Source organism: Ochotona princeps, chromosome 3 (genome assembly GCF_030435755.1).
Source record: "Ochotona princeps isolate mOchPri1 chromosome 3, mOchPri1.hap1, whole genome shotgun sequence".
In the NCBI taxonomy this organism is placed as follows: Eukaryota; Metazoa; Chordata; class Mammalia; order Lagomorpha; family Ochotonidae; genus Ochotona; species Ochotona princeps.
This window is the reverse complement of record NC_080834.1, coordinates 115,743,757-115,762,304: the sequence shown is the minus strand read 5'-3', so window position 1 is coordinate 115,762,304 and position 18,548 is coordinate 115,743,757.

The window sequence follows — 18,548 nt, the reverse complement described above, 5'->3', positions numbered from 1 at the left end:
CCTGCCGGACCCTGTACTGGCATACACACACGTAAGAATCAGGTCTGGGATCACCTCAGATGAAGTTTCTTTGGAGATCCCTCCAACTGAACTGCTGATCCCAGAACCCCAACCATGAAAGGAAGTGCAGGTTCCAGGGTCTCACCATGGAGTGCAAGTGTCAAAGCTGAGCCTCCTCAGAGACTCAGATGGAGCAGTAGACAGCATACCCAGGTACACATGGAGGATACGGCAGTCTATTGGAACCTGCAGAGGACAGCTTGTACTACAACAGAGGATGGAGGACAGAACAATCAATCAACTACCCCAGCTATGTGTTGGCAGTGAAAATCTAGGCAAACGCAGACTCTAAGGTAGACTGTGTCAGCCAGTGGATTCTGGAGAGATTTCATTATGGTTGGAATGGTGAGGTTGGCAGCAATTCAGAACCGTTGGACTATCAAACCCACTTGAGCAGGACCCTCGGAGCATGCCCCACCTCGGGGACCTGGGATGGGTGGGAGGCTGGGTGGGGCTTCTCCCTTTATCTCCCCCTTCACCTCAGATCTAGAAAAAAAAAGATAATAATGTGGAAACAATGGTCTTACCACTTTCCCATAGCCCTTGACCCTCTGTGTCCTAATCAACTATGTACAGATTGTCAAAATAAAATAATAGTTAAAAAATACACTGAATATCTTGCCACTCTAAACTACAGGCTAGATTTTGAAAATTAAGTTAAAAAGTAAAATCTCTTATTAATACCTTTATGTGATCACCTGTTGGAATGAGCATATTTGGGGTTTATTTCATTAAATAAAGCATATTAGTAGAATTACCTCCCCTGCTCTGATGTGGCCATGGAGGACATGATGCGCCATCCATGTCCACTATGTTCCCACTGAGCAATACTGCCCTGGAATAGAAGTCTCAGATGCCTTAGATCACATACTTCATCACTGAAAAAAAAAATCTGAGAATGTAGTTCAAACTAGGTAAATGTGTGTTATAAACATAATTTATACACATTGGAAAACATAAAAAAGAAAGAACAAAAAGTGAATGAGAAGCAACACGTGGCTGACTGGAAGTGCTTGAATGTTCCCACACCCAGCGAACATCAGGTGTGCCTTGACTAGGCAGCTGCCTCTCCCTGGATGCTTACCTTCAAACTGGCCCTCGGAGAGGCGCAGGACACATCTGTACAACTCCTTTGTGCCCAGGGGACCAAGGGAGTACAGTTGGAGAGACACCAAATTACAACAGAAGCTGTAACGGCACACAGATTACATAAATACAGACTAAGGAAAATATTGTATAAGTAATAAAATAAAAAGAAACAAAGACAGAGGGCAGGTTCTTTCCAGTTGTAGCTGCAGAATTTTACTGCTGGGGAGCTGTGAGGTTGACACAAGGAGGAGGGGGCCATGCTAGGGCTGCGTCCCATCAGGAACGCAAAGAATGCTACATACAACTAAGACTGTCAGACCCAGCACTGTGACTGAGCAGGTGCAGCTCAATCCTGGGATGCCCACATCCCATGTCAGGGTGTCTGGGGTCAGGTGTCACCTTTGCCTCTGATCCAGCTTGCAGGGAGGAGTAGCTCCTGGATGATCCGAGTGCTTGGGGTGGCTGCTTCCCATGTGGGAAACTTGAATGGAGTTTCTGGCTGCTGAGGATACAGCAGACATTTGGGAAGTGTTATCAGTGGTTGAAAGCTCGTTCTGTCAGCTGCCTCTCTAATAAATAATAATCAATGAACTTTCACAAAATCTCAGAAATGTCACCTGACTCCCAAGTCACAGCCAGGGTCTAAGGCAGGCTCCAGCTGCCTGTTGGCCTCTCTCCTCTCACCATGTCCTCTAGAATTAGAGAAGTGGGTTCTGGGTTACATGGGTTCATGAGGAGGAGGTTTTTCCTGATTTTCCCAGAGTGGAGGAGAAGTGGGGGAGGAAGAAAGGACAGGAGAAGAGGCAAGTGCAGCTTGAGGTGCACATGTGACTGTTTTCACGTCCTGTGAGCAGAACAACTGAGTCGCTGTCCACCGAGGGTCCCAAGAAGGCCACAAGACCTTCCGGGTGAGGGAGGCCAGGCCTGAGGGCAGGAATGAAAGGCCCTCTCCGCAGGTTTGGCTAGAGAACAGAGGAGCCTGTAGGGCTCAGGCAAGGTGTAGGACATCATGCCTTGAAAACCAGAGGGCCTGCCTTGTAGATTCCAGAGAACAGGAGACCATTGGGAACTCTTGCATGACCTGGAGGAGGGAGAGAACCTCAGGGCAGGACAGAAACGAATTTTCTGGTAGCCCAGAATTATTTGAACCAGAGACACACTAAAAATAAAACAAACTTTTAATTTTAAAATTCTTGATTAAAAGTCAAGTTTTAGAATTTAAAATGTCACACAGAAATATAAGAAGACCCCTCCTCCTCCCTCACACTCTTAACTGCCTTTAATATTTTTAGCTACTGCCTCTGACATTTGCCTCCACAATTTCTAAATACAAGGGTACATTCCAAAGTTCATGGGGGAAAATGAAATTGACAGATCATTTTTGGGTGCAAAAAGCTTTTGAAATTCATGCATTTTTTTCCAAAATATGCATTCTCCATGAGTACTTGGCTATCTCTTGTAGGGTATTCTAACTGCTATTTCTAAAGTTTGTGTGTTTTACGATTTGTCTAAAGGGCTTTTAACTGCACAAGATGAAAATTCAACTCTTTCACATGCACACAGATCCACTCCTTACCTTGTCTCATCTTCCGTCAGTGCATTTATATGTAAGTTTGGGTTATTAATATTGATTATACTATTATGATTATGTCAATTTCATCCACAGTAGAGAGCTAGATAATGTAGTATGACTATTTTCTTTTCTTGCGTAATCTTTTGTTTCTCCTAGAGTTGATAAATGCTTCTAAAGAAAAAACTCTTGCTTGGGGTCCTGCACCATGGCTTGGTGGCTAAATCCTCACCTTGCAAGCACCAGGTTCCCATATGGGCTCTGGTTCATATCTTGGCCACTCCACTTCCCATCCGACTCCTTGTGGCCTGATAAAACAGTGGAGAAGGGCCCAAGTCTTTGGGTCCCTGCACGCTGGTAGGAGACCTGGAAGAAGCCCCAGGCCCTTGGTTTTGGATTGGCTCAGTTCCGGCCATTGTGGACACTTGGGGAGTGAACCAGCCGATGGAAGGTCTTTCTCTCTTCCTCTCCTCTCCACAAATTTTATCTGTCTTTTCAATAAAAAATAACAAATATTTAAAATAAAAAACACTTTTGCTTAACTTCCTTTTGCCTATTTAACATCATTCATTGTTAGACCTTCCCACTAAGCAATACGTCTTGAGAGTGTTCAGACATCTGGAAATGGGTCATTTTTGGTCCCTTTTTCTCCTGTACCAATCAGGAGGAGCCTGTCTCAGTGGTCCTCACTTTGCCTGGCCTGCCATTCCCCTCGGGACTCCTTCCTTCTGATGTTTTTGTCTTTGCAGATTTGTGTGTATTTTATTCACTAATTTCCATTTCAAGGATTTGGAGAAGTACAGATATCCTATTTTCAGAAGGGCTTATAGGTTCTTGCCAATGTGATACTTCCTAGCTTGAGATGATTTCAACTACCTGTGTGACCTTCGCACTTCAGAAAAGTAGAGCCTGCCTGAACTGTAGTGAGACACTCCTTTTAGTCTACAATGCCAGGTTTAAGTGCCTTCGTGACTCATTTTATAAGTTCTGAAAGACAGATCTCAGGGAGCTAGGAAAGTGGCTGTTTAGTATGATTGTGGATTATTCATCTTCAAGGAAGAGAAAATAAAAGCACCGTGGCAAACAGTGGAACATTCTGAGTAAAAGAAAAAAGAAAGAAAGAAAAAAAAGCTATAACTGAAACTAAAATATGCTCCAATCCATCATAAGGACACATACACATAATGTACACAAGCAAAACAATTTCTGGGCCATTTTTGAAAGATATTTATTATCTTGAAATAGAGGAATAAAAGGAGACGATCAATCATCATCATTTTTTTTCCTGAAAAAAAAAGCAAAACAAATCTGAGATACCAGCAGAAGATAAGGGAGAGTCTTTTGTTTGTTAAAGACAGAGTTTTGTTGTGTTTGACAGGCAGACACAGAGACAGAGATCTTCCATCCTCTGGCTCATCCCCCTCCAAATGTCTGCAACAGCCAGAGTTGGGCAGGTCCTATGCAAGGAGCCTGAAACTCCATCTAGGCCCCAGCCCAAGAAATACACTCAAGTGCAATATGTGAACCTTGATTTAAGTGCACCAACTGTAAAGACAAGCAAGTAAGCACAGTTTTATGAGGCAACTAGAGAAATGTGAACAATGCCCGGTGTTTGATGACATTAAGGACTTACTGTTAATCATACAAGTTAGGCTACTGGTGCTATGATTGTTTTTAAAGGGGCTTCTAGCATTCTAGAGATACATATCAAAGTAAAGAGAGGCTTCTAAGATTCGCCTTCCTTGTCCCACACTTACCTCACACAATAGGATTTCTCTGTAACAGAGTCAGAAATCAAACACAGGCCCCTCTGACTTGCTACAGAGCTTGCTTTGTGTTGGCCCTTGTGGTCAGTGTAGGTCTCAGAGCCAGGAAGCACCAGGGGAGTGACACCATGAACAGGAATTATTGCAGGGTATGGAAATGTCCCCATTGAGCTGTGATTGAGAGGAGTGCAACCAGGGCAAAATTAAAGAGCTGCTCTAGCTGAATACATCATTTACATTTAGTGGAAGGAGGAAGAGATGGAAATACAGAAATCTACGAGGACACAGATCCAGACTGTATTTCTGTATTTTTGTAGCCAGATTCCAGATTTCTGCATTAGATCTAAACCTATCACTGAGCTGTGGTCAGGCTTTCCTTAGAAACAGGAGTTGGCCACATTTCCCTCTTGGACAATCAGCAGAGACTCCCAGCACCTAGTCCAGCTGGATTTAAAACTATTATACTTCTCCAATGAAGAAAGCAAGAAATACTCTACCAGGAAAAAAGCAGTCCCTTGAGGAGCCTAACCATGTTGACTCAACGATAAGAATCTGTACGCTAAAGGTGTCAGTCAACACAGGAAATCCATTGTGGCAGAGACTCAACTGGCAGAGCCCAATGTGGACTGATAGCCTGTAGACACGTTGATTGGCTCCAAAGGGCATCCGTTCCACACACAGGCAAAGGGCACATCTAGGCTTGCCAGTCACGGGAGGCTTTCCCAGGCACAGAAAGGCGACAAAGGGTGGGGTTGTGGTTTTTGAGAAAGACACAGGAGCCCTACTTCGACTTTCCTCCCTTTGGTTGACCTTAAAAATATTTCTGATATTCTTTTTAAAAAAAGATCTGGTTTTTTTTGTTGTTGTTGTTGCAAATTCAGATATATAGAGAGGAGGAGAGACAGAGAGGAAGATCTTACGTCCAATGATTCACTCCCCAAGTGATCGCAACAGCCACAGCTGTGCCAATCTGAAGCCAGGAACCAGCAGCTCTTCTGGGTCCCAAGGCTTTGGGCTGTCCTTGACTGCTTTTCCAGGCCACAAACAGGGAGCTAGATGGGAAGTGGGGCTGGTGGGATTACAACTGATGCCTGTATGGGACCCCGGAGCAGTCAAGGTGAGGACTTTAGCCACAAGGCCAACTTGCCGGGCCCCCAAAATATTTCTGATATTTTTTCTAAAATACCAGGTCAATATTAGAATGTGGTAGAAACCACTACTAAAAAGTAGGACTTTTTCTATATTTCACTATGGTACTTATCAAATAAGATTATTATTTATTTGGTGGGTTAGCAAAAGGGCTTACTGTATCCATGCTGCATTGTGTCAAGAACAAATCCCAAGAGAACAATGTGGGGGGCACAGACCTAAGACAGGGATCCTGCCCTGTCTGGTCTTACACTGTTGATACAAATTGGACGATTGTGTTCAATCACATAAACTACATTCTAGGAAATAATGTGGTCCATGTTAATGATGGTGCGATGGTCAGTCCGGGGGTTGGCTCCAGCTCTGGCATCTGGTCCTCATTTCAATAGGTGTGAAGGCAAGGAGCGTCTTTTTCCCTCCAGATCTTTCATGGTGTATGTGTCTGAGCATCTGCTTTTATCTGAGGATGCTCCTTGCCTAAAGGCTCTTCGAGGCAGGTAAGTGTCTGCGGCCTGTGACCACCCATTTTAACGAGTGAAGCAGGTAGTGCCAAGAATCTCTGGTGTGGACTGACCAGTACAATCTAGTACAGAAAGATATTCTGAGACAGTGAGAATACCCTTAATGATTTGTTGGTTTGTTCATTATTATTATGAAGATTTATTTTATTTTTATTGGAAAGTCAGATATACAGAGAGGAGGAGAGACAGAGAGGAAGATCTTCCATCCACCGATTCATTTCCCAAGTGACCACAACGGATGGAGCTGTTCCTATCTGAAGCCAGGAGCTTCTTCCAGGTCTCCCACTGGGGTGCAGGGTCCTAAGGCTTTGGGCCATCCTCCACTACTTTTCTAGGCCACAAGTAGGGAGCTGGTTAAGAAGCCCAGGCTGCTGGGATTAGAACCATTGCCCATATGGATGCTGGTGCTTGTAGGAAGTTTAGCCACTCGGGCCATTGCACCAGGCCTCATTGACAATTTAATTGCAGGAACATGGAAAGAACTCATGTTGAAGAAGGAGGTACTAAGTGACTTTGGAGTGTGAGGTCTTCTGGTTCAGTTATAGATCTCTGTATAATGCTTCACATCTAAAGAACTCCAAGTAAACAGCATGGATCTGTGTCCTTAAACAAAATGATCTGATTAAACTATAATATCCCAGTGGGGTTTTCAGCTCTGTCTTGGTTCTGAGTGCCTCTTACTGCAAACGCCTTAAAAGCCATTTCAGTATTTATAAGGTGGACATTGCCCTTACATTTGTATGCAAGAGGAAGCAATAAATGATATATTAACCAGAACTTCCAACTTCTTTTGCTTACCTGGGACTTCTGTCTCTTCCCTCCCTTTCTGCTTCTCTTTCTTCTCTAATGTATAAAGTGAGAGTAATGAGAAATTGAAGTCAGAAATACAAGCCAATCAATGTGTATTAGCATCGATACACAGCTGTAGTCAGAGGTGGTATGCAAATGCACTTGAGAGCTTTTAAGGACCTGGGAAGCAGGAGGAACAGCAGTGTTTTGTTGTTGTTGTTGTTGTTTTGTTTGGTTTTGGGGTGGGTTTTTTTTTTTTTTTTGGATGGTTGGTTGGCTGTTTTTGTTTGTTTGTTTGTTTGTTTTTAGCATTGTGCATAAAGCAAATCAGGTCTAACGGAATCTTTTTTGTGGTCTTCATGGAGGCATATGGATCACCCTCAATCAACAAATTACTAGTGGCTTTTTTCTGAGAAAATAATAGGTGGCATTGTGATGCAGAATGCATAGTTACTGCAATGCTGGCATCCCGTATGAGTGCCAGTTTGAGTTCCCGTACTCCATTTCTGATCCAGCTCCCTGCTAATTAATATTCCTGGGAAAGCAGCAGAAGATAGCCCAAGTGCTTGGATTCTGCTACCAATGTGCAGGATACAGATAGAGTTCTAAGCATCTGGTGTTGGCATGACCCACCCCAAACTGTTGTGGCCATGTGGATACTGAACCAACAGGTGGAAGCTCTCTGTCTCTTGTTTTCTCTGCCGTTCTGGCTTTCAAATAAATAAAAAAAATCTCTAAAAAAATTCTTCACACAGATGCAGAACCTAATGCCAACATCCTCTTTAGGAAGGGAATGCTCCATGTTTTAAGCGTGAACAATCCTGTGGGAGTGACTTGGGCAGAAGAAAAATTCCAGGAGGAAAAAAGCCTAACGAGCCCAGAAGAGTGTGTAGCCTGCAATTCTCCAAGCAATCTTTGATGAATAGCATTTCTTATTTCTGTGCTTTTAAAAGCATTAAAGGACAGAGAGCTTATATCCTGAAGGGCAGAAATCCAACACAGCCAATTAGCAAGAGGTACCTGTTTCTGACATTTCAATATTTGGACAATGAATGGAGCAGACATTGTGGTTGACATCATTTTCTGGAAGCAAGGAGCAAAACCTGAAAGATGACACCAGGAGACCTTCCGGTTCAGTTGTACGACTGAGCGGAGCATGTGAGCAGGGGGCTTGGCTGGTAAGCTCACATGGGCACACGTGCCCTGGTTGTGGCCCACCATCGCCTCTGCAGGGTACATTTCAAGGACTGCCCAAAGAGTCTCCCTCAGTGTCAATGACTGTCCACAAAAAAATCGCTTTGTTGGGCCCGGCGGCGTGGCCTAGCCTTGAATGCCCCGGGATCCCATATGGGCGCCAGTTCTAATCCCAGCAGCTGCACTTCCCATCCAGCTCCCTGCTTGTGGCCTGGGAAAGCAGTCGAGAACGGCCCAATGCATTGGGACATTGCACCCGCGTGGGAGACCCAGAGGAGGTTCCTGGTTCCCGGCTTCGGATCGGCGCGCACCGGCCCGTTGCAGCTCACTTGGGGAGTGAAACATTGGATGGAAAATCTTCCTCTCTGTCTCTCCTCCTCTCTGTATATCTGACTTCGTAATAAAAATAAATAAATCTTTAAAAAAAATCATTTTGTTGCATTTATTAGCAAGTTGTTCTCCATTTTGCTAAAATTATGGTAATATTGCATTTATTTAATCTATTTAAAATATGTAAAATATTTAAATATGTGATACTAAATGACTGGTCCTTGTCCACCCAAGCAAAATTGACTAAAACCATAAGGACAATATTTGAGGTTCGACCTTGATGGCTCTGGTGACAGCAGCCCTCTGCAGTGTGGTGGCTTGCTTGTAGAGAGTACCTGAGCCAGGTTGGACCCAATGCCTGGAACTCAGCCCATGGACTCCATCACCACACAGTGAGTGAGTCCTGGATGTTGTGAGTCCAGCGCACCCTTGGGTGCCAGGTTCTGCCTGCCGGCCAGCCAGCAATAAGCTCTAGGGTTCTTTGGGTATATAATTGGTGCCTAAAGACATCAATGGATAAGGTCAATGTGAATGTAGGTGAGGGGTGAATCCTGTATGACTCCCAATGTCGGGGTCACTGAACTTGCTGACAAGTGTGGGGACTGAGACCTGGCCATTTGGAGGGGAGAGTTGATATGATCTGTTTAGATAGGTCACACTGATTCATCAACCCATATGGGAGTCCTGAGATAGGCTGTTAACATAGAGCATCGCTGACTGCCACATGCCAGTCCACATGAAAGCTACACCTGAGGGCCTGTCTGGCAGGGTTGGACCCCAGTACCTGACTGAGTGTCCGAACAGGGGTGAGTCACATTAGGAAGGATCATGACACAAACCAGCATGTGAGAGTACCAGGTTGGGGTAGATTCTCTTGGGGATAAACAGGCCCAACCCTGTGGAAATACAAGTCCCACTGGTTAGCTTAAGAGTTGGGGTGGAAATAGGCTGATCTAGGAACAGCTATGGAACCCACCGACAGTTACGGATGCTGGGGGTGGTAACAGCATGGGCAGGTCCAGGCTGCAACACCTGAACGTGCATCCTATCACAGGATGTAACGCAGGCTGGGCCACAATATCTTCCATCCATACAAAGGCTAAGATGGAGTGGCAGGCAATGCTGGGCAAGGACCCGGCTCCTGCTGGGGCATGTGAGCTCTGGGTCGGGGAGTGGACCGAGTGGGGGAAACTGGGAATCTGGAGAACCTAATTGGGAGTCACAGCTCGCGCTAGTGAGCACGTGTTTCAGGCCTACGTGTTGGGTAGCCTGAGCAGGGTAACTCCAACTGTTGGCTAATGTGTGGTTTGGCTTTGGAGGAGAGCAACGGGGCAGGGCCGAGCTAATCTTATTTTACCAGTAAGGGCAAGAAACCAGGCTTGAACACAGGTCAAGTTCAGCTTGGCTGTCACACATACCAGATTGCATGAGACTGGTAGGAGAGCAGACGGAGCAGGGCCAGGTTCCAGTGAGTGCAGGTTCTGGGAGTGGGCACAGGAGGGAAATAGTAGGCACCTCCCACTTGGGCTACCACTCCCACAGGACAGCATGAAAACTAGGACTAGGGCAGACATAGCTGGACAGAATGGCACTCACCAGCATGTGTGTGGGCTGGATAGTGGAGTTGGTTGTGTTTGAACTAGGCTTCAATGCCCATTGACATGTATAAGAACTGAATGGGATGTGGGACAGACTGGAGCAGTCTGATGTACATACTGGCAAGAATGGGAACCAGGGCAGGGGGTGGACCTGGTGGGGGTTATAGAGAGTCACCCTGACTAGCCTGCAGTTCCAACTGGTTTGTTTGAGGGCTAAGTGTGTGGTGGACAGAATCAGGCTGGACTGTGACATCCATTGGTTCATGTGGAAGACAGGGCTGGAAACAGAATTGACCCAGCAATTGCAACCACCAGCATATACATAAACTGATAGAGGCGACGGACCCTGCCGGACCCTGCCGGATCCTGTACTGGCATACACACACGTAAGAGTCAGGTCTGGGATCATCTCAGATGAAGTTTCTTTGGGGATCCCTCCAACTGAACTGCTGATCCCAGAACCCCAACCATGAAAGGAAGTGCAGGTTCCAGGGTCTCACCATGGAGTGCAAGTGTCAAAGCTGAACCTCCTCAGAGACTCAGATGGAGCAGTAGACAGCATACCCAGGTACACATGGAGGATAAGGCAGTCTATTGGAACCTGCAGAGGACAGCTTGTACTACAACAGAGGATGGAGGACAGAACAGTCAATCAGCTAAACCCAGCTATGTGTAGGCAGTGAAAATCTGGGCAAATGCAGACTCTAAGGTAGACTGTGTCAGCCAGTGGATTCTGGAGAGATTTCATTATGTTTGGAAAGGTGAGATTGGCAGCAATTCAGAACTGTTGGACTATCAAGCCCACTTGAGCAGGACCCTCAGAGCATGCCCCACATCAGGGACCCTGGGATGGGTGGGAGGCTGGGTGGGGCTTCTCCCTTTATTCTCCCTTTACCTCAGATCTAGAAACATATATATATATATATTAAGGATATTAGTGTGGAAACAATGGTCTTACCCACTTTCCTATAGCCCTTGATCCTTTGTGTCCTAATCAACTATGTAAAGATTATCATAATCAAATAATTATAAAAAAGAAAATATTTGAAAAGAGCTGTATTTGACAAGCCAATTTATTTAAAAATCAAAATGGGTGATGGAACTTCAGAACAGTAATTTCATATTTGTGTAAAGCTTTAATGAGTCCACATGGCTTTCTTCTTTTTAATCTGTATTATCTGTGTAAACAAAACCTATTCATTAGAAATCCGGACTCTGATTTGAGTAACAAAACCAACACTCATTTCCAACAGAGTTCTAACAATTTGGAAATCCAGGATAGTTACTTTGTGAGTATCAGACTCCATTATCAACACTTCTTTCCTGTGCTGTCAATTTAAAGACTGTATTGACTACCCACTGGAACTAGTTTAACTGGGCAAATTGTAGAGATTGATGGATAAAATATTGCTGCTAAAATTCTCCTAAGAAAAAAAATCTTTCTTACTTATTCAAGAGGCATATTTGCCTGAGGTTTTAATATATAATTTATTTCTAAAGGAAACTACATATGTCCACTCCAATTGGCTATCTTTTACAGTTAAGCCATAAAGGGAGGACCAACCCTCTGGGCCAGGCTTTTTGAATCAGGCTAAGTTGGGGTTTTTGCCCAGGTCACAGTGCAGTTCTCTGCTCCTTACCAATGGAATGACCATCTTTTGCCTATGGGACAGTCTTAAGCCACAGTCAGGAACTTTGAGCGCTTTACCTTAGGGGAAAATTTATCAGGAATGATGTGTTATACATTAGAAAGTTTCTGAATTTTCTGTGTGGAAAATGACACTGATATATACCATTGTTACATATCTCTTGGCATTCGTCCATGAACTTTGCAAAGAAAATTTTTGATGAGTAATTGTTGAACTAGAGGGTCTGAAAAATTTTAGTTTTTAAATTTTCAGTTTCCATTTTTTTATTATTATTATTTTATCATATAATTCCATAGGCTCTGGGATTTCCCTTTCCCCCTCCCCAAATCCCCTTCCATCCCACCCCAAATGTTTCCCTTGTATTATTACAATAGTGTAGTTCTTCATAAACAGTTCATATGTCCATCATTGCGGACATGGACAATGGCAGAGTCCAGCATCGGATGTCAAAATATATTTAACAGTTTCATTGAGAGTCCATCTTGCATCTGGAAGTAGAGATGCATACTGCATTGTATTCTAATATCTGGATATTTTAGTCTCCATTACATAGTAATTCTACATCCCTTTAAATGGAAAGCCACAATACAAAATCAACAACAGGAAGAAAAATAGAAAATGAAGATGCCATGAAGTTAAATAACATGTTGCTAGATATGGTAGTCTCCATTATACAGTTACATCCCATTAAATGAAAAGTCACAAAACAAGATCAGCAACAGGAAGAAAAGAAGAATTTAAAAACACCATGAAGTTAAATGACATGCTACTGAATGACTAATGTGTTGGTGAAGAAATGAAAATCAAGAAACTTCTTGAGGAAATGGTGCTACTACATGACCTATGAGTCAGAGAAGAATTTAATATGAGAAAAAAAACTTTTAATTTATTTATTTTTATTGGAAAGGCAGATACAGAGAGGAGGAGGGACAGAGAGGAAGATCTTCCGTCCAATGATTCATTCCTCAAGTGACCATAACGGTCAGAAAAGTCTATCTAAAGCTAGGAGCCAGGAACTTCCTCCGGGTCTTCGAGGAAAGGTGTAGGATCCCAAGGCTTTGCGCAGTTCTCGACTGTTTTCCCTGGCCACAAGCAGGGAGCTGGATGGGAAGTGGGGCTGCCGGAATTAGAACAAGTGTCTATATGAATTGTTGGCACATTCAAGGTGAGGATTTTAATTGGTACACTACCTGCTGGACCCAAAAAAACTCTTTTGCAGAAACGAAAATGAAAGCAAAAACATCAAAATCTGTGAGATATAGTTTCTGTGCTGATCTTTGTAGGTGAGCTGTGTCTCCTGTAGGCAACAGATAGATGGATTTTGTTTTTTAATCCAGTCTACTAGTATGTGTCATTAGATTAATGAGGTTAAGCCATGTCATTAGATTAATGAGGTTAAGCCATTTACATTAAGGGTTAATATGAATAGGTGGTAATTTGGTTCTGTCATTTTAGCGATGGGTTGTTCATTGTTTGATTGAGTCTTCTGTTGTTATTTTACTGTGATGTTCTTTACATTTGCCTTTGGTTTTGGTGGGTGCTACTCCTCTGTCAAGAGAACATTTTTGAGTATCTGTTTTAGGGCAGGTTTGGAAGAGGTGTATTCTTTGAGTTTTTCTTTACTGTGGAAGAATTTTATTTCATTTTTAAAGACAAAAGAAAGCTTTGCTGGGTATGTTATCCTGGGCCGATGATTTTTTGCTTTTAGAATCTGGAATATGTCGCATTTCTCTACTGACCTGTAGAGTTTCCTGTGACAGGTTAGCTGTGAATTTAATTGGCATTCCTTTATATGCCAACTGATTTTTATCATGTGCACAATTAAGGATTCTTATGTTCGATTGAGGAGAGCCAGATTACCATGTGTCATGATGAAGATCGCTTTTGGTCAGCCCTGCTGGGAGTTCTTTGCTCCTCCTGGAGGTTGTTTCCCAATTCTTTCTCCAGATTAGGGAAGTTTTCCCTTATTATTTAATTGAAAACATTTGTAAATCCAGCTTTTCTTTCTGTACCTTCAAAACTTCCATAACTCTTATATTTGTCCTTTTGATAGTGTCTCTTAATTCTTAAATATTTTTTTAGCTTGAGCCAGTTCTGCTTCCAGTTTTTTTTATTATTTCCCCATTGTGACAAGAAATATCTTTCAATTCTGATACTCTCCTGCTTCATTTTTTTCTATTACTGAAAATTTCCAGTGAATTTTTAATTTGCTTTACTGGGTCCTTCATTTCTAATAACTCTGCATGATTTTGTTTCAGTGTTGCTATTTCCAGTGTGACATATTTGCTAAATACCTGCATGTGCTCCTCGTTGTTGATAAAAAAGCTTTATAACAAATGTTTTGAATTCTGTTCCCCCATTTTCTCGATGTCTTCCTCAGTGAACTCTGAGGTTGGCAAAGGCTTTTGCTGCTTTACTGGGGAGTAACATTCATTGTGCCTTTGTCTCTTTTTTGCTCTTGGTCATTATACTTTTGGTTAGCAAATTCTTCTCCCTTGAGCAGGCTTCTAAGCTGTGTCACCCACAGGTCTACAGTTTGATTCTACTTATTATAGTTGGTACCCAGTTCTTTGTTTGCAGTCACTTGTGCCACTCCCTCCAGCAAGTTTCAGGTCTGGACTCTAGTGTTAGACTTCCACCATGGTCTCTGTAGCTTACCAGTCTAAACCTCCTGTGATCCTGTGCTGTGGCTGCATCATTGTCTGTACACCCTTTCTCCAACTTCAGTTCAAGCAGTTTCCTGGAATAGGGAGACACCAGATATCCTAAATAACTAGGTTGTTGGTGGTGCTAATCTTGCCAGAACCTGTTGGCCATTTACTCCCAGCTCAGTGCAATTGTAGCTCACCGTTTATTCTCCAGCCTTTGCTATATTGTACAAGATGGCACCTGATGATGCCACTGGGGGAGTCCTGGATGTGGTAGATGTTAGGTCTCAGGGCTACCCAAACCTATTTTGTTGCAACCTGTAGGATGCCACATTGGTGCAATGCACTGGACCAGAAATGAGTTTGCTCCCAGCTTACTGCATGCACAGTCCTGTCCCATAGCTTTTACCTCCTTTCACAAAATGTCGCCTGATTTGGCTCTGGTAGGTGAAATCCATGCTGTTCTCACACTCTTGTTTGGGGTCTGCTGCTCAGTCTCTGCTCCTGGTTGAATCAAATAAATCTGCAGGATGGACAATTCATTGCCTGGGTTCACCTGCTGAGCTCCCAGTGAACTCGCCTTTTCACCTGGCTGTTGGTGGAGCTTCTGCCATTGGTGGAGCTCAGATTGTTGCTTGCTGACTGCCACTGGGGTATCTGGTCATTGCAGCACCACACTGTTGTCTTCACCGCTTTCCTGTGTTTGTCAATCTTCAGGTATCCCTCTTCCGTCTGTCTGTCCTCTCCTATTTCCTGGAATGTGCCCTCTGCTTCCTCCTGGCTAATGATTCTCCATCTGCTTATGTGTCCTAATCCTATTCTGCCATCTTGATTCTTTCTGTTTAATTTTTCAAAGATTTATTTATTTGAAAGCCAGAGAGAGAAGATACACATACACATGAGAGAGAAAGAGAGAGAGAAAGAGAGAGAAAGAGAGAGAGAAAGAGAGAGATCCAGAGATACCCCTTCTATTCTATGCTCCAAATGACCACAATAGGCAACTCGAGGCCAGGTTGAAGTCAGCAGCAGGGAAGTCCATCTTAGTATTCCAGATGGGTGGCAGAGGCCCAAGCCCTTGAGCAGTTACCTACTGTTTCCTGTATCATCAGGGAGCTGAAGGTAACACAGGGTAGTCAAAATGTAAATTGGCCCTCTGATATTGACATGGGCAACCCAGGTAACAGCTTGACTCATTGTACCACCATGCCTGAGTTTAATTTTGATACTGTAATTTTTTTCTAGTTCTCTTCTTTTTGTGTTTCACTTACGTACACATGCCATAAGTACGATATTTGCTCTTTTTCATGTGTGGATACGTATAAGAAGAAAAAGTTCCTCTTTTGCTATTGGCTCACAAGCAGCATTGGAGTTTTACACCTGTTTCTGTTTCATGTCTTTGAAGTTTTTTATGAAAGAATTTCAATGTTATTTGGGAAATAACCATAAGCTCCAAATGGAGTTTACCTCTAGAAAAGGTCAGGACAGCTTGACTGCTGCAAGAGAAGTTAGATTCTTAGAGGAGGGGGGCATATTTTAGGTATTTTTTTTTTAAGTTATTCTTGCCAGGTTTGTAGAATCATTTTTTATTTTCTAAATTTTATTTTTGATACTTTTTACATTTTTGATTAAGGTACAAAGGGTCAATGACTTTAGGAAAGTGGGTGAAACCATTGTTTCCACATTTTCTTTTTTCCTTCCTGCATCTGGGGGGAGGGGAGAGATAAGGGGAGAAGCTACACCCAGCCTCCCAAACATCCCAGGGTCCCCAATGTGGGGCCTGCTCTGCGAGGCTTGCTTAAGTGGTTTTGATAGTTCAACAGTTCCAAATTGCTTCTGATCTTGCCACTCCATATCCAATGAAATCTCTCCAGAATCCACTGGCTGATATAGTCAGTTTTGTAGAACAATTTTAAAAAGCCAGCCATCGTCAGGATGGTGGAAGAGCAGATGGATCTGGCAAAGCTGGGTTGATGGTGCTTGTTTCACAGCAGGCAGAACTCTTCTCGGTCTTTCCTTCACACCACACTTCCCCTGGAGACGGCTCCTCACACTTGAGGGCATACAGAAACACCCAGGAGCTTGTTTGAAAAGCAGGAATCCACCTTGCGACCCCTGAGATTCTGATGTGGTAGTGCTGGGACCCAAGAATTCCTCTTTTTAATGAGATCCTGAGATGATTCTGGGGTAAGTGCTTAGCACTTTGGGAAGAATTGCTTTCAGACTTGATGTATACTTTTTGTGGGGGAGGAAATTGAAAGGAAAGTTTTCCTTTTAGAAACACTGGTTATGCCACTGTTTCAATCAGTCAGTTCTGGGTCTCATTAAGTGAGTTTTAATTTTCCCAGCACCTTTTGTTTTTAAAGATTTATTTACTGTTATTGGAATGTCAGATTTTTTTGGATGTGAAATATATTTTTTATTTTATTATTATTATTATTTATTTATTAATTACATTGCATTATGTGACACAGTTTCATAGGCTCTGGGATTCCCTCCCCCCCTCCCCAACCCCTCCCCCCCCTTGGTGGATTCCTCCACCTTGTTGCAGTATTACATTTCAAATTCAGTCAAGATTCTTTCTTTGCAAGCATATACCAAGCATAGAGTCAGGCATCTTATTGTCCAGATAAATTCAATGGTTTCTTGGGTAGACCATCTCTGGTCTGAAAGTAGAGCTGGCAGAATATCATCCCAATCAATTAAAAGCCCCAGTTTAACATCAACAACAATTTACAACATTATGGAATTAATTGACATAGTATTGAGTAACCAATATGTTAAAAAAAAATGCAAGTTCTTAACCACATCCTGTGATTACTTCATTGACATTTTAATTTTAGTTTATATACAACCAGCTTTAATACACCTTAAAATGGCTATAGGGTACTATTCAGTTGTCTCGTGTCTATTTTCATTTTAGTATTTAGGAGTTTATAGTGTTGAAGCATAATTTTGCTGAAACTAGCAGTTTTTCGGGTAGTCTAAACTTCTTTATAACTCTAACAAGACATATGTCAACAGCTTAGGTTTAAAGGAAAGTCAGAATTTTTTTGGATGTGAAATATATTTTTTATTTTTATTATTTTTTAGTAATCTTACTTAGTTGATTAGGGCACAAAGGGTCAAGGGCTACAGGAAAGTGGGTAATACCATTGTTTCCACACTAATATCATCATTTTTTCCCTATATCTGGGGCCAGGGGAGAAACAAAAGGAAAAGTCCCATCCAGCCTCCCACCCATCCCAGGTCCCCGATGTAAGGCATGCTCCGAGGGTCCTGCTCAGGCAGTTTTGATAGTTCAACAGGTCTTTATTTGTTTTTTTGTTTCTGTTTTTAAACTTTTTCCATTTTTAGTTATATTTTTGACAATCTTTACATAGTAACTTAGGGTAAAAAGGTTCAAGGGCTACAGGAAAATGAGTGGGTAAGACTATTATTTCCATATTGTTTCCTTCATATATCTGAGGTATAGGGGGATTTTAAGGGAGAAGCCCCATCCAGTCTCCCATCCACCCCAGGTCCCTGATGGGGGGCATGCTCCGAGGGTCTTGCTCAAGTGGTTTTGATAGTTCACCAGTTCTGAATTGCTGCCAATCTCGCCATTCCAAGCACGATGAAACCTATTCAGAATCCACTGGCTGACATAGTCTCTTCATGGTTGGGGTTCTGAGATCAGCAGTTTGGTTGGAGGGATCTCCAAAGAAACTTCATTTGAGGTGATTCCAAACCTGATTCCTGTGTGTGCGTGCCAGTATAGGGTCCCATACAGTCCGTAGCCCAACCAGCTTATGCACATGCTGGTCGTTGCAATTGCTGGGTCAGTTTTGTTCCCAGTCATGTCTTCCACGTGAACCAATGGGTATTGTAGTCCAGTTCTCTTCTACCCACTTCATACTCAGTCCTCACGCAAACCAGTGGGAGCTGAAGCCTAGTTGGGGCTACTCCCTATAACCCCCACCAGGTCTGCCCCCTGCCCTGGTTCCCATGCTTGCCAGTATGTACACCAGACTGCTCCAGTCTGTCCCACATCCCATTTAGTTCTTGTTCATGTCAATGGGCATTGAAGCCTAGTTCAAACCCAACCAACCTACTATGCAGCCCACACACATACTGGCAGGTGCTCTTCTGTCTAGCCACGTCTGCTCCTGTCCTGATTTTAGTGCTCTCCAATGGGAGTGGTAACCC